Source organism: Procambarus clarkii, chromosome 38 (genome assembly GCF_040958095.1).
Source record: "Procambarus clarkii isolate CNS0578487 chromosome 38, FALCON_Pclarkii_2.0, whole genome shotgun sequence".
Classification (NCBI taxonomy): Eukaryota; Metazoa; Arthropoda; class Malacostraca; order Decapoda; family Cambaridae; genus Procambarus; species Procambarus clarkii.
Genome location: NC_091187.1, coordinates 43,336,153 through 43,356,467, shown reverse-complemented (window position 1 = coordinate 43,356,467; position 20,315 = coordinate 43,336,153). Strand labels below are relative to the sequence as shown.

Below are 20,315 nucleotides of genomic sequence, written 5' to 3'. Positions count from 1 at the left end.
TTATTAGATTTAAACAAAATATCATCGAATAAGGCAATATTTTGCCGTTTTTCCACGTTTTTGTGAATTTTCAGTTTATTGTTATAAATTCATTATATACACGCTAAAAATTATGCAAACACATAATTGATCAGAAAATAACCTTAAATACTTCATTTTCAAAAACAAATAGATGATTATCTATTTGTTTCTCGTTAAAATACTGAGTAAGATATTGAAAAAGGGAGAAGTTCTGTTTTTATTGCATATATCGACGTTTCAGCCGGATTAGAACGGTTTTACGTGTACATCTTCAATCGGTAATATAAACCGAAAATCAGGAACATTTTAGTTAATTTTAATGAAAACACATTGATTTTTATCATTTGTATTGGAAGCAACATCTTTATACTTCTTTTCAACGGTCTTAAAAATAAGAAACGTCGTTTTATGATTCGAAGTTAAAAACCACAAATTGGGTATAATAATGATTTTTGTCACGTTTTTCATATAGTTTGTTATTACGTAAATATATTCATTTTTACCAATATTTTGAGACTATTTCATGTAGTATCACGTTCGTGATTTGGCCTTCAAATCTCAGATTTTCGCATAATATTGCATTTTAAGCAAGTTTTCTTGCATTTTGTTTCGTACTAAAAATCATCGTATTCAACAATATTTTGACGTCTATCATCACCTTTTCCTTTATGTGACATAAACAAAATATCATCGAATTAGGCAATATTTTGCTGTTTTTCCACGTTTTTGTGAGTTTTCAGTTTATTGCTATTAATTCATTAAATATACGATAAAAATGATGCAAACACATAATTGCTAAGAAATTAACTTTAAACACTTCATTTACAATCAACTATTTGTTTCTCGTTAAAATACTGAATAAGATATTGAAAAGGGGAGAAGTTCTGTTTTTATTGCATATATCGACGTTTCAGCCGGATTAGAGCGGTTTTACGTGTACATCTTCCATCGGTAATATAAACGGAAAATCAGGAACATTTTAGTTAATTCTAATGAAAACACATTGATTTTTATCATTTGTATTGGAAACAACATTGTCAAATGCCTTTTCTTGGATCTAAATAATTCGAAACCTCGCTCTATGATTTGAAGTTAAAATCCTCAAATATGGTAATATAGTGACTTTTTTCACGTTATTCATGTAGTGTGATTTTATGTAAATATATTAGTTTTTACCAATATTTCGATACTACTTCATGTTTTCTCACGATATGTGATTTGGCCTTCATATCTCAGAATTTCGCAAATTTTGCATTTTTAAGCAAGTTTTCTGGCATTTTGTTTTGTACTAAAAATCATCGAATTTAGCAATATTTTGACCTTAATCATCCCCTTTTCTTTTATTAGATTTAAACAAAATATCATCGAATAAGGCAATATTTTGCCGTTTTTCCACGTTTTTGTGAATTTTCAGTTTATTGTTATAAATTCATTATATACACGCTAAAAATTATGCAAACACATAATTGATCAGAAAATAACCTTAAATACTTCATTTTCAAAAACAAATAGATGATTATCTATTTGTTTCTCGTTAAAATACTGAGTAAGATATTGAAAAAGGGAGAAGTTCTGTTTTTATTGCATATATCGACGTTTCAGCCGGATTAGAACGGTTTTACGTGTACATCTTCATTCGGTAATATAAACCGAAAATCAGGAACATTTTAGTTAATTTTAATGAAAACACATTGATTTTTATCATTTGTATTGGAAGCAACATCTTTATACGTCTTTTCAATGGTCTAAAAAATACGAAACGTCGCTTTATGATTCGAAATTAAAAACCACAAATTGGGTATAATAATGACTTTTTTCACGTTTTTCATGTAGTTTGTTATTACGTAAATATATTCATTTTTACCAATATTTCGAGACTATTACATGTAATATCACGATACGTGATTTGGCCTTCAAATCTCAGATTTTCGCATAATAGTGCATTTTAAGCAAGTTTTCTTGCATTTTGTTTCGTACTAAAAATCATCGAATTCAGCAATATTTTGACGTCTATCATCCCCTTTTCCTTTATGTGACAAACAAAATATCATCGAATTAGGCAATATTTTGCTGTTTTTCCACGTTTTTGTGAGTTTTCAGTTTATTGCTATTAATTCATTAAATATACGATAAAAATGATGCAAACACATAATTGATTAGAAACTAACCTTAAACACTTCATTTTCAATCAACTATTTGTTTCTCGTTAAAATACTGAGTAAGATATTGAAAAGGGGAGAAGTTTTGTTTTTATTGCATATATCGACGTTTCAGCCGGATTAGAGCGTTTTTACGTGTGCATCTTCCATCGGTAATATTAACGGAAAATCAGGAACATTTTAGTTAATTCTAATGAAAACACATTGATTTTTATCATTTGTATTGGAAACAACCATGTCAATTGTCTTTTCTTGAATCTAAATAATACGAAACCTCGCTCTAAGGTTTGAAGTTAAAATCCTCAAATATGGTAATATAGTGACTTTTTTCACGTTATTCATGTAGTGTGATTTTAGATATATATATTAGTTTTTAAAAATATTTCGATACTACGTCATGTTTTCTCACGATATGTGATTTGGCCGTCATATCTCAGAATTTCGCAAATTTTGCATTTTTAAGCAAGTTTTCTTGCATTTTGTTTTGTACTAAAATCATCGAATTTAGCAATATTTTGACGTTTATCATCCTCTTTTCCTTTATGTGATTTAAACAAAATATCATCGAATTAGGCAATATTTTGCCGTTTTTCAACGTTTTTGTGAATTTTCAGTTTATAGTTATAAATTCATTATATACACGCTAAAAATTATGCAAACACATAATTGATCAGAAAATAACCTTAAATACTTCATTTTCAAAAACAAATAGATGATTATCTATTTGTTTCTCGTTAAAATACTGAGTAAGATATTGAAAAAGGGAGAAGTTCTGTTTTTATTGCATATATCGACGTTTCAGCCGGATTAGAACGGTTTTACGTGTACATCTTCAATCGGTAATATAAACCGAAAATCAGGAACATTTTAGTTAATTTTAATGAAAACACATTGATTTTTATCATTTGTATTGGAAGCAACATCTTTATACTTCTTTTCAACGGTCTAAAAAATAAGAAACGTCGTTTTATGATTCGAAGTTAAAAACCACAAATTGGGTATAATAATGATTTTTGTCACGTTTTTCATATAGTTTGTTATTACGTAAATATATTCATTTTTACCAATATTTTGAGACTATTTCATGTAGTATCACGTTCGTGATTTGGCCTTCAAATCTCAGATTTTCGCATAATATTGCATTTTAAGCAAGTTTTCTTGCATTTTGTTTCGTACTAAAAATCATCGTATTCAACAATATTTTGACGTCTATCATCACCTTTTCCTTTATGTGACATAAACAAAATATCATCGAATTAGGCAATATTTTGCTGTTTTTCCACGTTTTTGTGAGTTTTCAGTTTATTGCTATTAATTCATTAAATATACGATAAAAATGATGCAAACACATAATTGCTAAGAAATTAACTTTAAACACTTCATTTCCAATCAACTATTTGTTTCTCGTTAAAATACTGAATAAGATATTGAAAAGGGGAGAAGTTCTGTTTTTATTGCATATATCGACGTTTCAGCCGGATTAGAGCGGTTTTACGTGTACATCTTCCATCGGTAATATAAACGGAAAATCAGGAACATTTTAGTTAATTCTAATGAAAACACATTGATTTTTATCATTTGTATTGGAAACAACATTGTCAAATGCCTTTTCTTGGATCTAAATAATTCGAAACCTCGCTCTATGATTTGAAGTTAAAATCCTCAAATATGGTAATATAGTGACTTTTTTCACGTTATTCATGTAGTGTGATTTTATGTAAATATATTAGTTTTTACCAATATTTCGATACTACTTCATGTTTTCTCACGATATGTGATTTGGCCTTCATATCTCAGAATTTCGCAAATTTTGCATTTTTAAGCAAGTTTTCTGGCATTTTGTTTTGTACTAAAAATCATCGAATTTAGCAATATTTTGACCTTAATCATCCCCTTTTCTTTTATTAGATTTAAACAAAATATCATCGAATAAGGCAATATTTTGCCGTTTTTCCACGTTTTTGTGAATTTTCAGTTTATTGTTATAAATTCATTATATACACGCTAAAAATTATGCAAACACATAATTGATCAGAAAATAACCTTAAATACTTCATTTTCAAAAACAAATAGATGATTATCTATTTGTTTCTCGTTAAAATACTGAGTAAGATATTGAAAAAGGGAGAAGTTCTGTTTTTATTGCATATATCGACGTTTCAGCCGGATTAGAACGGTTTTACGTGTACATCTTCAATCGGTAATATAAACCGAAAATCAGGAACATTTTAGTTAATTTTAATGAAAACACATTGATTTTTATCATTTGTATTGGAAGCAACATCTTTATACTTCTTTTCAACGGTCTAAAAAATAAGAAACGTCGTTTTATGATTCGAAGTTAAAAACCACAAATTGGGTATAATAATGATTTTTGTCACGTTTTTCATATAGTTTGTTATTACGTAAATATATTCATTTTTACCAATATTTTGAGACTATTTCATGTAGTATCACGTTCGTGATTTGGCCTTCAAATCTCAGATTTTCGCATAATATTGCATTTTAAGCAAGTTTTCTTGCATTTTGTTTCGTACTAAAAATCATCGTATTCAACAATATTTTGACGTCTATCATCACCTTTTCCTTTATGTGACATAAACAAAATATCATCGAATTAGGCAATATTTTGCTGTTTTTCCACGTTTTTGTGAGTTTTCAGTTTATTGCTATTAATTCATTAAATATACGATAAAAATGATGCAAACACATAATTGCTAAGAAATTAACTTTAAACACTTCATTTCCAATCAACTATTTGTTTCTCGTTAAAATACTGAATAAGATATTGAAAAGGGGAGAAGTTCTGTTTTTATTGCATATATCGACGTTTCAGCCGGATTAGAGCGGTTTTACGTGTACATCTTCCATCGGTAATATAAACGGAAAATCAGGAACATTTTAGTTAATTCTAATGAAAACACATTGATTTTTATCATTTGTATTGGAAACAACATTGTCAAATGCCTTTTCTTGGATCTAAATAATTCGAAACCTCGCTCTATGATTTGAAGTTAAAATCCTCAAATATGGTAATATAGTGACTTTTTTCACGTTATTCATGTAGTGTGATTTTATGTAAATATATTAGTTTTTACCAATATTTCGATACTACTTCATGTTTTCTCACGATATGTGATTTGGCCTTCATATCTCAGAATTTCGCAAATTTTGCATTTTTAAGCAAGTTTTCTGGCATTTTGTTTTGTACTAAAAATCATCGAATTTAGCAATATTTTGACCTTAATCATCCCCTTTTCTTTTATTAGATTTAAACAAAATATCATCGAATAAGGCAATATTTTGCCGTTTTTCCACGTTTTTGTGAATTTTCAGTTTATTGTTATAAATTCATTATATACACGCTAAAAATTATGCAAACACATAATTGATCAGAAAATAACCTTAAATACTTCATTTTCAAAAACAAATAGATGATTATCTATTTGTTTCTCGTTAAAATACTGAGTAAGATATTGAAAAAGGGAGAAGTTCTGTTTTTATTGCATATATCGACGTTTCAGCCGGATTAGAACGGTTTTACGTGTACATCTTCAATCGGTAATATAAACCGAAAATCAGGAACATTTTAGTTAATTTTAATGAAAACACATTGATTTTTATCATTTGTATTGGAAGCAACATCTTTATACTTCTTTTCAACGGTCTAAAAAATAAGAAACGTCGTTTTATGATTCGAAGTTAAAAACCACAAATTGGGTATAATAATGATTTTTGTCACGTTTTTCATATAGTTTGTTATTCTGTAAATATATTCATTTTTACCAATATTTTGAGACTATTTCATGTAGTATCACGTTCGTGATTTGGCCTTCAAATCTCAGATTTTCGCATAATATTGCATTTTAAGCAAGTTTTCTTGCATTTTGTTTCGTACTAAAAATCATCGTATTCAACAATATTTTGACGTCTATCATCACCTTTTCCTTTATGTGACATAAACAAAATATCATCGAATTAGGCAATATTTTGCTGTTTTTCCACGTTTTTGTGAGTTTTCAGTTTATTGCTATTAATTCATTAAATATACGATAAAAATGATGCAAACACATAATTGCTAAGAAATTAACTTTAAACACTTCATTTACAATCAACTATTTGTTTCTCGTTAAAATACTGAATAAGATATTGAAAAGGGGAGAAGTTCTGTTTTTATTGCATATATCGACGTTTCAGGCGGATTAGAGCGGTTTTACGTGTACATCTTCCATCGGTAATATAAACGGAAAATCAGAAACATTTTAGTTAATTCTAATGAAAACACATTGATTTTTATCATTTGTATTGGAAACAACATTGTCAAATGCCTTTTCTTGGATCTAAATAATTCGAAACCTCGCTCTATGATTTGAAGTTAAAATCCTCAAATATGGTAATATAGTGACTTTTTTCACGTTATTCATGTAGTGTGATTTTATGTAAATATATTAGTTTTTACCAATATTTCGATACTACTTCATGTTTTCTCACGATATGTGATTTGGCCTTCATATCTCAGAATTTCGCAAATTTTGCATTTTTAAGCATGTTTTCTTGCATTTTGTTTTGTACTAAAAATCATCGAATTTAGCAATATTTTGACCTTTATCATCCCCTTTTCTTTTATGTAGTTTAAACAAAATATCATCGAATAAGGCAATATTTTGCAGTTTTTCCACGTTTTTGTGAATTTTCAGTTTATAGTTATAAATTCATTATATATACGATAAAAATTATGCAAACACATAATTGATCAGAAAATAACCTTAAATACTTCATTTTCAAAAACAAATAGATGATTATCAATTTGTTTCTCGTTAAAATACTGAGTAAGATATTGAAAAAGGGAGAAGTTCTGTTTTTATTGCATATATCGACGTTTCAGCCGGATTAGAATGGTTTTACGTGTACATCTTCAATCGGTAATATAAACCGAAAATCAGGAACATTTTAGTTAATTTTAATGAAAACACATTGATTTTTATCATTTGTATTGGAAGCAACATCTTTATACGTCTTTTCAATGGTCTAAAAAATACGAAACGTCGCTTTATGATTCGAAATTAAAAACCACAAATTGGGTATAATAATGACTTTTTTCACGTTTTTCATGTAGTTTGTTATTACGTAAATATATTCATTTTTACCAATATTTCGAGACTATTACATGTAATATCACGATACGTGATTTGGCCTTCAAATCTCAGATTTTCGCATAATAATGCATTTTAAGCAAGTTTTCTTGCATTTTGTTTCGTACTAAAAATCATCGAATTCAGCAATATTTTGACGTCTATCATCCCCTTTTCCTTTATGTGACAAACAAAATATCATCGAATTAGGCAATATTTTGCTGTTTTTCCACGTTTTTGTGAGTTTTCAGTTTATTGCTATTAATTCATTAAATATACGATAAAAATGATGCAAACACATAATTGATTAGAAACTAACCTTAAACACTTCGTTTCAATCAACTATTTGTTTCTCGTTAAAATACTGAGTAAGATATTGAAAAGGGGAGAAGTTTTGTTTTTATTGCATATATCGACGTTTCAGCCGGATTAGAGCGTTTTTACGTGTGCATCTTCCATCGGTAATATTAACGGAAAATCAGGAACATTTTAGTTAATTCTAATGAAAACACATTGATTTTTATCATTTGTATTGGAAACAACCATGTCAATTGTCTTTTCTTGAATCTAAATAATACGAAACCTCGCTCTAAGATTTGAAGTTAAAATCCTCAAATATGGTAATATAGTGACTTTTTTCACGTTATTCATGTAGTGTGATTTTAGATATATAAGCAAGTTTTCTTGCATTTTGTTTTGTACTAAAATCATCGAATTTAGCAATATTTTGACGTTTATCATCCTCTTTTCCTTTATGTGATTTAAACAAAATATCATCGAATTAGGCAATATTTTGCCGTTTTTCAACGTTTTTGTGAATTTTCAGTTTATAGTTATAAATTCATTATATATACGATAAAAATTATGCAAACACATAATTGATCAGAAAATAACCTTAAATACTTCATTTTCAATCATCTATTTTTTTCTCGTTAAAATACTGTGTAAGATATTGAAAAGGGGAGAAGTTCTGTTTTTATTGCATATATCGACGTTTAAGCCGGATTAGAACGGTTTTACTTGTACATTTTCAATCGGTAATATAAACCGAAAATCAGGAACATTTTAGTTACATTTAATGAAAACAAATTGATTTTTATCATTTGTATTGGAAGCAACAGCAATACGTCTTTTCAACGGTCTAAAAAATACGAAACGTCGCTTTATGATTCGAAGTTTAAAACCACAAATTGGGTATAATAATGACTTTTTTCACGTTTTTCATATAGTTTGTTATTACGTAAATATATTCATTTTTACCAATATTTCGTGACTTTTTCATGTAGTATCACGATATGTGATTTGGCCTTCAAATCTCAGATTTTCGCATAATATTGCATTTTAAGCTAGTTTTCTTGCATTTTGTTTCGTACTAAAAATCATCGAATTCAGCAATATTTTGACGTCTATCATCCCCTTTTCCTATATGTGATATAAACAAAATATCATCGAATTAGGCAATATTTTGCTGTTTTTCCACGTTTTTGTGAGTTTTCAGTTTATTGCTATTAATTCATTAAATATACGATAAAAATGATGCAAACACGTAATTGATTAGAAACTAACCTTAAACACTTCATTCTCAATCAACTATTTGTTTCTCGTTATAATACTGAGTAAGATATTGAAAAGGGGAGAAGTTCTGTTCTTATTGCATATATCGACGTTTCAGCCGGATTAGAGCGGTTTTACGTGTACATCTTCCATCGGTAATATAAACGGAAAATCAGGAATTTAATTTTCTTTTATTAGATTTAAACAAAATATCATCGAATAAAAAATATCATCGAATAAGGCAATATTTTGCCGTTTTTCCACGTTTTTGTGAATTTTCAGTTTATTGTTATAAATTCATTATATACACGATAAAAATTATGCAAACACATAATTGATCAGAAAATAACCTTAAATACTTCATTTTCAAAAACAAATAGATGATTATCTATTTGTTTCTCGTTAAAATACTGAGTAAGATATTGAAAAAGGGAGAAGTTCTGTTTTTATTGCATATATCGACGTTTCAGCCGGATTAGAACCGTTTTACTAGTACATCTTCAATCGGTAATATAAACCGAAAATCAGGAACATTTTTGTTAATTTTAATGAAAACACATTGATTTTTATCATTTGTATTGGAAGCAACATCTCCCCTTTTTAACATCTTAATCAGTATTTTAACGAGAAACAAATAGATGATTGAAAATGAAGTATTTAAGGTTATTATCTAATCAATTATGTGTTTGCATCATTTTTATCGTATATATAATGAATTAATACCCATAGACTGAAAATTCACAAAAACGTGGAAAAACGGCAAAATATTGCCTAATTCGATGATATTTTGTTTAAATCACATGAAGGAAAAGGGGATGATAAACGTCAAAATATTGCTAAATTCGATGATTTTTCTTACGAAACAAAATGCAAGAAAACTTGCTTAAAATGCAATATTACGCGAAATTCTGAGATTTGAAGGGCAAATCACATATCGTGATACTACATGAAATAGTATCGGAATATTGGTAAAAATGAATATATTTGCGTAATATCAAACTACATGATTAACGTGAAAAAGTTACTATTTTACCATATTTGAGGATTTTACCTACAAATCATAGAGCGAGGTTTCGTATTATTTAGATCCAAGAAAAGACATATGACAATGTTGTTTCCAATACAAATGATAAAAATCAATGTGTTTTCATTAGAATTAACTAAAATGTTCCTGATTTTCCGTTTATATTACCGATGGAAGATGTACACGAAAACCGCTCTATTCCGGCTGAAACGTCGATATATGCAATAAAATCAGAACTTCTCCCCCTTTCAATATCTTACTCAGTATTTTAACGAGAAAGAAATAGTTGATTGAAAATGAAGTATTTAAGGTTATTATCTAATCAATTATGTGTTTGCATCATTTTTATCGTATATATATGAATTAAAACCCATGGACTGAAAATTCACAAAAACGTGGAAAACGGCAAAATATTTCCTAATTCGATGATATTTCGTTTAAATCACATGAAGGAAAAGGAGATGATAAACGTCAAAATTTTTCTATATTCGATGATTTTTCGTACGAAACAAAATGCAAGAAAACTTGCTTAAAATGCAATATTATGCGAAATTCTGTGATTTGAAGGCCAAATCACATATCGTGATACTACATGAAATAGTATCGAAATATTGATAAAAATGAATATATTTACGTAATATGAAACTACATGAAAAACGTGAAAAAAGTCACTATATAACCATATTTGAGGATTTTATCTTCAAATCATAGAGCGAGGTTTCGTATTATTTAGATCCAAGAAAAGACATATGACAATGTTGTTTCCAATACAAATGATAAAAAACATGATTTTCTTGATTTTCCGCTTACATTAACGATGGAAGATGTACACGTAAAACCGCTCTAATCCGGCTGAAACGTCGATATGTACAATAAAAACCGAACTTCTCCCCTTTTCAATATCTTACTCAGTATTTTAACGAGAAACAAATAGATGATTGAAAATGAAGTATTTAAGGTTATTAAATATGTAGATATGGTAAAGCCCAGTAGGCTCAGGAATCTAAACACCAGTTGATTGACCGTTGAGAGGCGGGACCAAAGAGCCAAAGCTCAACCCCCGCAAGCACAAATAGGTGAGTACAACTAGGTGAGTACACACACTCACACACACAGCAAAACACTGGCAGAGGTCTCCAGCAACACACTGGCAGGGGTCTCCAGCAACACACTGGCAGGGGTCTCCAGCAACACACTGGCAGAGGTCTCCAGCAACACACTGGCAGAGGTCTCCAGGAACACACTGGCAGGGGTCTCCAGCAACACACTGGCAGAGTTCTCCAGCAACACACAGGCAGAGGTCTCCAGCAACACACTGGCAGAGGTTTCCAGCAACACACTGGCAGGGGTCTCCAGCAACACACTTGCAGAGGTCTCCAGCAACACACTGGTAGGGGTCTCCAGCAACACACTGACAGAGGTTTCCAGCAACACACTGGCAGGGGTCTCCAGCAACACACTTGCAGGGGTCTCCAGCAACACACTGGCAGGGGTCTCCAGCAACACACTGGCAGAGGTCTCCAGCAACACACTGGCAGGGGTCTCCAGCAACACACTGGCAGGGGTCTCCAGCAACACACTGGCAGGGGTCTCCAGCAACACACTGGCAGGGGTGTCCAGCAACACACTGGCAGGGGTCTCCAGCAACACACTGGCAGAGGTCTCCAGCAACATACTGGCAGGGGTCTCCAGCAACACACTGGCAGAGGTCTCCAGCAACACACTGGCAGGGGTCTCCAGCAACACACTGGCTGGGGTCTCCAGCAACACACTGGCAGAGATCTCCAGCAACACACTGGCAGGGGTCTCCATCAACACACTGGCAGGGGTCTCCAGCAACACACTGGCAGGGGTCTCCAGCAACACACTGGCAGAGGTCTCCAGCAACACACTGGCAGTGGTCTCCAGCAACACACTGGCAGGGGTCTCCAGCAACACACTGACAGGCCTGTCCCGACGCGACGCTTTATCCGATTATTTACCCGACGATTTACCCGACGCTTTCCCCAACGCTTTACCCGACGATTAACCCGACAATTTACCCGACGCTTTACCCGACGATTTACCCGACGATTTACCAGATGATTTACCTGACGGTTTACCCGACGATTATGTTCGGTCCGACCATTTACTTTTCATTTATGGTATGGGAAAAGTAAAGACGATTATGGTCGACGAACATGTTCGGACAGAACATGTTTATAACCCGGATAAACCTGAGTTCGAGCCTGTCGCAACCGATGCAACTACAGGGCACAGATAGATTTCTGTGATGTCCTCTCCTGTAGGAGCATCAGTTTCGATAGATTCTCTGGATAGCCGAAGATTGATTGACGTCAATCAATATCAAATATCATATAACATCAAATCAATCATATAATCATATAATATCAAATAAAAAATCAAAACAATAAATGGTTTTACCATTTATTTTCTTTTATGATCGGTCCATTTACCCGACCCGACGATTTACCCGACGGTTTACTCGACGATTTACCCGACAGTTTACAATGACGGTTTACCCGAAGGTTTACCCGACGGTTTACTCGACGGTTTACAATGACGATTTTCCCGACGGTTTACAATGACGGTTTACCCGACGGTTTACAATGACGGTTTAACCGACGGTTTACCCGACGGTTTACAAAGACGGTTTACCCGACGGTTTACCCGACGGTTTACCCGCCGCTTTACCCTGACAGTTTACCCGACGTGTTTAGTTTACAGTTTTCACGTCAGTTATCATGAGAACAGATTTTAGACTATTTTATTTTATTTTATTTATTCGACGACTTACACTTACTTACGACGACGGGTTTACCTGTCGGGTTTACCCGTACACGGGTACACGGGTCGGGATTTACGCGACGATTTACCCGACGATTTACGCGACGATTTACCCGACGATTTACGCGACGATTATGTTCGGTGACGATTCATTCGGCGATTTATTTATTCATTTTTATTTATTTATTTATTTTTATTTTATTTTTATTTTTTATTTTTTATTTATATTTATTTATGCTTTATTCGTTATTATTCATTCGGCGATACATTCGGCGGTACATTCGGAGCTTTATTTATTCATTTTTATATATTCATTTTTATTTATTTATTTTTATTTATTTATGACCCGACCTGACCCGACACGACCTGACCCGACACGACCTGACCCGACACGACCTGACCTGACACGACACGACCTGACCCGACACGACCCGACCCGACCCGACACGACACGACCCGACACGACACGACCCGACACGACCCGACCCGACCTGACCCGACACGACACGACCTGATCCGACACGAACTGACACGACCTGACCCGACACGACCTGACACGACACGACCTGACACGACACGACACGACCTGACACGACACGACCTGACACGACACGACCTGACACGACACGACCTGACACGACACGACCTGACACGACACGACCTGACCTCGCCTTACCTAATCTAACTCGGGTCCAGGTGTGGGTCCGTGGGCCCCCGGACTTCCACCCTTCCCCACATCCCAGGGTCAGGTCAGGTCAGGTCAAGTTTTAGCTACCCAGAGACCTCACAGTCGAGATGGACGGACGCAGCTACAGGACGGGACACACACAAATCTGTGCCCTGTAGTTACACCGTTTTGACAGACTCGAACACACGTCAGTTCTCATGAGAACAGATTCCCATCCGACTAGGCCATTCTGGGGTCGCCAAGTTTTCCAAAGCTGGTTCTTATATTTATATTGAGTAATTTGGAAACATGTCGTCGCCGGTTTAATGCTCCAATATTCCAGCTGAACAAAATATATATTTGGCTGCAACAGTTAACTTAGATACGTTTGAGTAAATAATATCTGTAATTATTGTATTTGGGCGTTAATAAACAGGGTAAAGCTCCGACGTAAATTTGCCTGGCGTGGATGGGTTTTTGTTTGGGCTATTTGAAGAGGAGGAGGATGACGTCTTGACTGGAAGCTGAAGGGGGAGTGTGAAGCCTAGAAGGAGACCAACACCTTGATAACTTAGACATTATTGAGGGCATTTTTCGACATTTAAATTAATATACACGGAAGTAAAATTTAAAGAGAGAAACTCGAGTGTTTTTTTGACTCATGAAGGTTAATAATTTACTAACTTTTATGGTACTGAAAGGGACTATTTTCACTTTGTGAGAGAAGTTGTAAGAATTGTGGTAAGCTATTAGTTAGAAAAAAAAGGCAATCAACATTGTAAGAGTTTTTTCTCCTTATCTGCAGAGTAGGAGTGAGGACAGCTAATTTATACAAACAGGCTGTTACCGTTCTCTCGCTGTCTCTCTCTCTGATCTTCCTCTGATCTTCCTCTCTTCTGTTCTCTTTCTGACTTTGTATGTTATGCCTGTTTCTTTCTCTGTATTTCTGCCTCTCTCGTTCTCCCATGATACCAGTTCACAACATGCTGACTGACTCCTGGCTACCAATTTACTGCTAGGTGAACAGATGCATTTAATGAGAGGAAATGTGCCCAAACATTTTATGTCGTGAACGGCTTAGTAGGTCCAATTACTACCCTACCCCACGATACAACCCCAAAACATGCTGACTAAGTACTGGGTTCATATTTACTGCTAGGTGAACAGATGCATTAGGTGAGAGAAAATGTGCCCAAGCCATTTCTGCAGCCACTGGTAATCGAACCTAGAATTCCGGATTTTGAGTCAACAATGAACACATAAAACTTTCATATTTGTCGAAGTTTGAGTATATGTGTGCATGTGTGGCTTACTCTCTCTGTCTCCATGTCTTCCTCTCTCTATTCATATCTTTCTCTTTATCTCATTATATATCATAAAACAGTTAATCTTCGATATTTCTGGTACGTACAGACTCTATCAGGAATAAATGTGGTTCACAAGGATTCTTTCACACATGTTACTGGAACACAGATACTCTCACCTTCATATGTCAGTCATGGTTTAGGTAATGACATCTAACATCATCATTTAGGTAATGACATCAATGTTATGAGTAGGCATAGGGTCATAAAGTGCAAAACCACCTGGGTTTTGCACTTTATATTTGCATATACTTCTGTAGGGAATTCTATTGCGAACACAATCTTACCAAAATGAAAGACCTAGGACGAGAATTGAGATGTCCAAAGTGAAGAGAGTGTACACATTTTATTGCTCTTGCGCGGTTCTGGGTAATACGCTCTTACTTTCTCACTTTCTCGCTGGGCTTAATATGCATTTAGTCTTGCAGATAATTATATTGCGAACACATTGATACCAAATTGAAAAACCTAGGACGAGAAATGAGATGACAAAGGGAAAAGAGAATACACTTTTCAGTGTATTCTGAAAAGTGATGAAAAGTGAAAAGTGAAATACCCAAATGAAAGCCCTAGGACGGGAATTGAGGTGACAAAAGTGAAAAAAGTGTTCACATTTTATCGCTCTTGTGTGCTAGCGGGTAACAAGCACTCACATTCTCTGTTTGTTGTGGATGGTACGCCAGACTTTTGGTCTTTATATGCCGTTAGTCCTGTAGAAAATTCTATTTCGAACACAATGACACCAATTTGAAAAACCTTGGACGAGAATTGAGGTGACAAAGTTGAAAACAGTATACACTTTTCAGAATTACCACTCGCTCCCGGAAACACTGAGGCCCACCTTAGGTAGTGTGGGTCGGGCGCACGCAATGCAATAAAGTGCTAGGTGAATAAACATGCCTCCACGCTGCCCATAACACACACACATTCCCAAATAACTGCCCATAACACACACACACATTTCCAAATAACTGCCCACAACACACACATATGCCTCCATGCTGCCAATAACAAACACACATCCCCATGCTGCCATAACACACACACACACACACACACACACACACACACACACACACACACACACACACACACACACACACACACACACACACACACACACACACACACACACACACACACACACACACACACACACACAGTTGGAGGAGTTCGAAATTACGAGAGAGGAGGTCAAGAGACACCTGCTGGATCTGGATGTTAGAAAGGCTGTTGGTCCAGATGGGATCTCACCATGGGTACTGAAAGAGTGTGCAGAGGCACTTTGCTTGCCACTCTCCATAGTGTATAGTAAGTCACTAGAGACGGGAGACCGACCAGAAATATGGAAGACGGCGAATGTGGTCCCAATATACAAAAAGGGCGACAGACAAGAGGCACTGAACTACAGGCCAATCTCCTTGATTTGTATACCATGCAAGGTGATGGAGAAGATCGTGAGAAAAAACCTGGTAACACATCTGGAGAGAAGGGACTTCGTGACAAATCGCCAACATGGATTCAGGGAGGCTAAATCTTGCCTTACAGGCTTGATAGAATTCTACGATCAGGTGACACAGACTAAGCAAGAAAGAGAGGGCTGGGCGGACTGCATTTTCTTGGATTGTCGGAAAGCCTTTGACACAGTACCGCATAAGAGGCTGGTACATAAGCTGGAGAGACAGGCAGGTGTAGCTGGTAAGGTGCTTCAGTGGATAAGGGAGTATCTAAGCAATAGGAAGCATAGAGTTACGGTGAGGGGTGAGACCTCCGATTGGCGTGAAGTCACCAGTATATTAGTTTTTACCAATATTTCGATACTACTTCATGTTTTCTCACGATATGTGATTTGGCCTTCATATCTCAGAATTTCGCAAATTTTGCATTTTTAAGCAAGTTTTCTGGCATTTTGTTTTGTACTAAAAATCATCGAATTTAGCAATATTTTGACCTTAATCATCCCCTTTTCTTATATTAGATTTAAACAAAATATCATCGAATAAGGCAATATTTTGCCGTTTTTCCACGTTTTTGTGAATTTTCAGTTTATTGTTATAAATTCATTATATACACGATAAAAATTATGCAAACACATAATTGATCAGAAAATAACCTTAAATACTTCATTTTCAAAAACAAATAGATGATTATCTATTTGTTTCTCGTTAAAATACTGAGTAAGATATTGAAAAAGGGAGAAGTTCTGTTTTTATTGCATATATCGACGTTTCAGCCGGATTAGAACGGTTTTACGTGTACATCTTCAATCGGTAATATAAACCGAAAATCAGGAACATTTTAGTTAATTTTAATGAAAACACATTGATTTTTATCAATTTTTTTTGAAAACACATCTTCCCTCGTTAATATAAACGGAAAACCAAGAATATTATAGTTAATTTTAATGAAAACACATTGTTTTTTATCATTTGTATTGGAAACAACATTGTCATATGTCTTTTCTTGGAACTAAATAATACGAAACCTCGCTCTATGATTTGAAGGTAAAATCCTCAAATATGGTAAAATAGTGACTTTTTCACGTTAATCATGTAGTTTGATATTACGCATATATATTCATTTTTACCAATATTTCGATACTATTTCATGTAGTATCACGATATGTGATTTGGCCTTCAAATCTCAGAATTTCGCATAATATTGCATTTTAAGCAAGTTTCCTTGCATTTTGTTTCGTACGAAAAATCATCGAATTTAGCAATATTTTGACGTTTATCATCCCCTTTTCCTTTATTTGATTTAAACAAAATATCATCGAATTAGGCAATATTTTGCCGTTTTTCCACGTTTTTGTGAATTTTCAGTCTATGGGTATTAATTCATTATATATACGATAAAAATGATGCAAACATATATTCCATTTGATTAGATAATTCCATTGATTAGATAATAACCTTAAATACTTCATTTTCAATCAACTATTTGTTTCTCGATAAAATACTGAGTAAGATATTGAAAAGGGGAGAAGTTCTGTTTTTATTGCATATATCGACGTTTCAGCCGGAATAGAGCGGTTTTACGTGTACATCTTCCATCAGTAATATAAACGGAAAATCAGGAACATTTTAGTTAATTCTAATGAAAACACATTGATTTTTATCATTTGTATTGGAAACAACATTGTCATATGTCTGTTCTTGGATCTAAATAATACGAAACCTCGCTCTATGATTTGAAGTTAAAATCCTCAAATATGGTTATATAGTGACTTTTTTCACGTTTTTCATGTAGTTTGATATTACGTAAATATATTCATTTTTACCAATATTTCGATACTATTTCATGTAGTATCACGATATGTGATTTGGCCTTCAAATCTCAGAATTTCGCATAATATTGCATTTTAAGCAAGTTTTCTTGCATTTTGTTTCGTACGAAAAATCATCGAATATAGCAATATTTTGACGTTTATCATCTCCTTTTCCTTCATGTGATTTAAACAAAATATCATCGAATTAGGAAATATTTTGCCGTTTTCCACGTTTTTGTGAATTTTCAGTCCATGGGTTTTAATTCATATATATACGATAAAAATGATGCAAACACATAATTGATTAGATAATAACCTTAAATACTTCATTTTCAATCATTTATTTCTTTCTCGTTAAAATACTGAGTAAGATATTGAAAGGGGGAGAAGTTCTGATTTTATTGCATATATCGACGTTTCAGCCGGAATAGAGCGGTTTTCGTGTACATCTTCCATCGGTAATATAAACGGAAAATCAGGAACATTTTAGTTAATTCTAATGAAAACACATTGATTTTTATCATTTGTATTGGAAACAACATTGTCATATGTCTTTTCTTGGATCTAAATAATACGAAACCTCGCTCTATGATTTGAAGGTAAAATCCTCAAATATGGTAAAATAGTGACTTTTTCACGTTAATCATGTAGTTTGATATTACGCAAATATATTCATTTTTACCAATATTTCGATACTATTTCATGTATTATTACGATATGTGATTTGGCCTTCAAATCTCAGAATTTCGCATAATATTGCATTTTAAGCAAGTTTTCTTGCATTTTGTTTCGTACGAAAAATCATCGAATTTAGCAATATTTTGACGTTTATCATCCCCTTTTCCTTCATGTGATTTAAACAAAATATCATCGAATTAGGCAATATTTTGCCGTTTTTCCACGTTTTTGTGAATTTTCAGTCCATGGGTATTAATTCATATATGTACGATGAAAATGATGCAAACACACAATTGATTAGATAATAACCTTAAATACTTCATTTTCAATCAACTATTTGTTTCTCGTTAAAATACTGAGTAAGATATTGAAAAGGGGAGAAGTTCTGTTTTTATTGCATATATCGACGTTTCAGCCGGAATAGAGCAATTTTCGTGTACATCTTCCATCGGTAATATAAACGGAAAACCAGGAACATTTTAGTTAATTCTAATTAAAACACTTTGATTTTTATCATTTGTATTGGAAACAACATTGTCATATGTCTTTTCTTGGATCCAAATAATACGAAACCTCGCTCTATGATTTGAAGTTAAAATCCTCAAATATTGTTAAATAGTGACTTTTTTCACGTTTTTCATGTAGTTTGATATTACGTAAATATAGTCATTTTTACCAATATTTCGATACTATTTCATGTAGTATCACGATATGAGATTTGGCCTTGAAAATTCAGAATTTCGCATAATATTGCATTTTAAGCAAGTTTTCTTGCATTTTGTTTCGTACGAAAAATCATCGAATTTAGCAATATTTTGACGTTTATCATCCCCTTTTCCTTCATGTGATTTAAACAAAATATCATCGAATTAGGCAATATTTTGCCGTTTTCCACGTTTTTGTGAATTTTCAGTCCATGGGTATTAATTCATATGTATACGATAAAAATGATGCAAACACATAATTGATTAGATAATAACCTTAAATACTTCATTTTCAATCATCTATTTGTTTCTCGTTAAAATACTGAGTAAGATGTTGAAAAGGGGAGAAGTTCGGTTTTTATTGCATATATCGACGTTTCAGCCGGATTAGAGCGGTTTTACGTGTACATCTTCCCTCGTTAATATAAACGGAAAATCAAGAACATTATAGTTAATTCTAATGAAAACACATTGTTTTTTATCATTTGTATTGGAAACAACATTGTCATATGTCTTTTCTTGGAACTAAATAATACGAAACCTCGCTCTATGATTTGAAGGTAAAATCCTCAAATATGGTAAAATAGTGACTTTTTCACGTTAATCATGTAGTTTGATATTACGCATATATATTCATTTTTACCAATATTTCGATACTATTTCATGTAGTATCACGAAATGTGATTTGGCCTTCAAATCTCAGAATTTCGCATAATATTGCATTTTAATCAAGTTTCCTTGCATTTTGTTTCGTACGAAAAATCATCGAATTTAGCAATATTTTGACGTTTATCATCCCCTTTTCCTTTATTTGATTTAAACAAAATATCATCGAATTAGGCAATATTTTGCCGTTTTTCCACGTTTTTGTGAATTTTCAGTCTATGGGTATTAATTCATTATATATACGATAAAAATGATGCAAACACATTATTGATTAGATAATAACCTTTA

At 33.2% G+C, this 20,315-nt stretch overlaps 1 pseudogene; it reads left to right on the top strand.

The window, feature by feature from the left end:
• The first annotated feature begins 15,406 nt into the window (after positions 1-15,406).
• LOC123749461 (uncharacterized) overlaps positions 15,407-20,315 on the top strand; it is a 197,691-nt pseudogene continuing 192,782 nt past the window's right edge.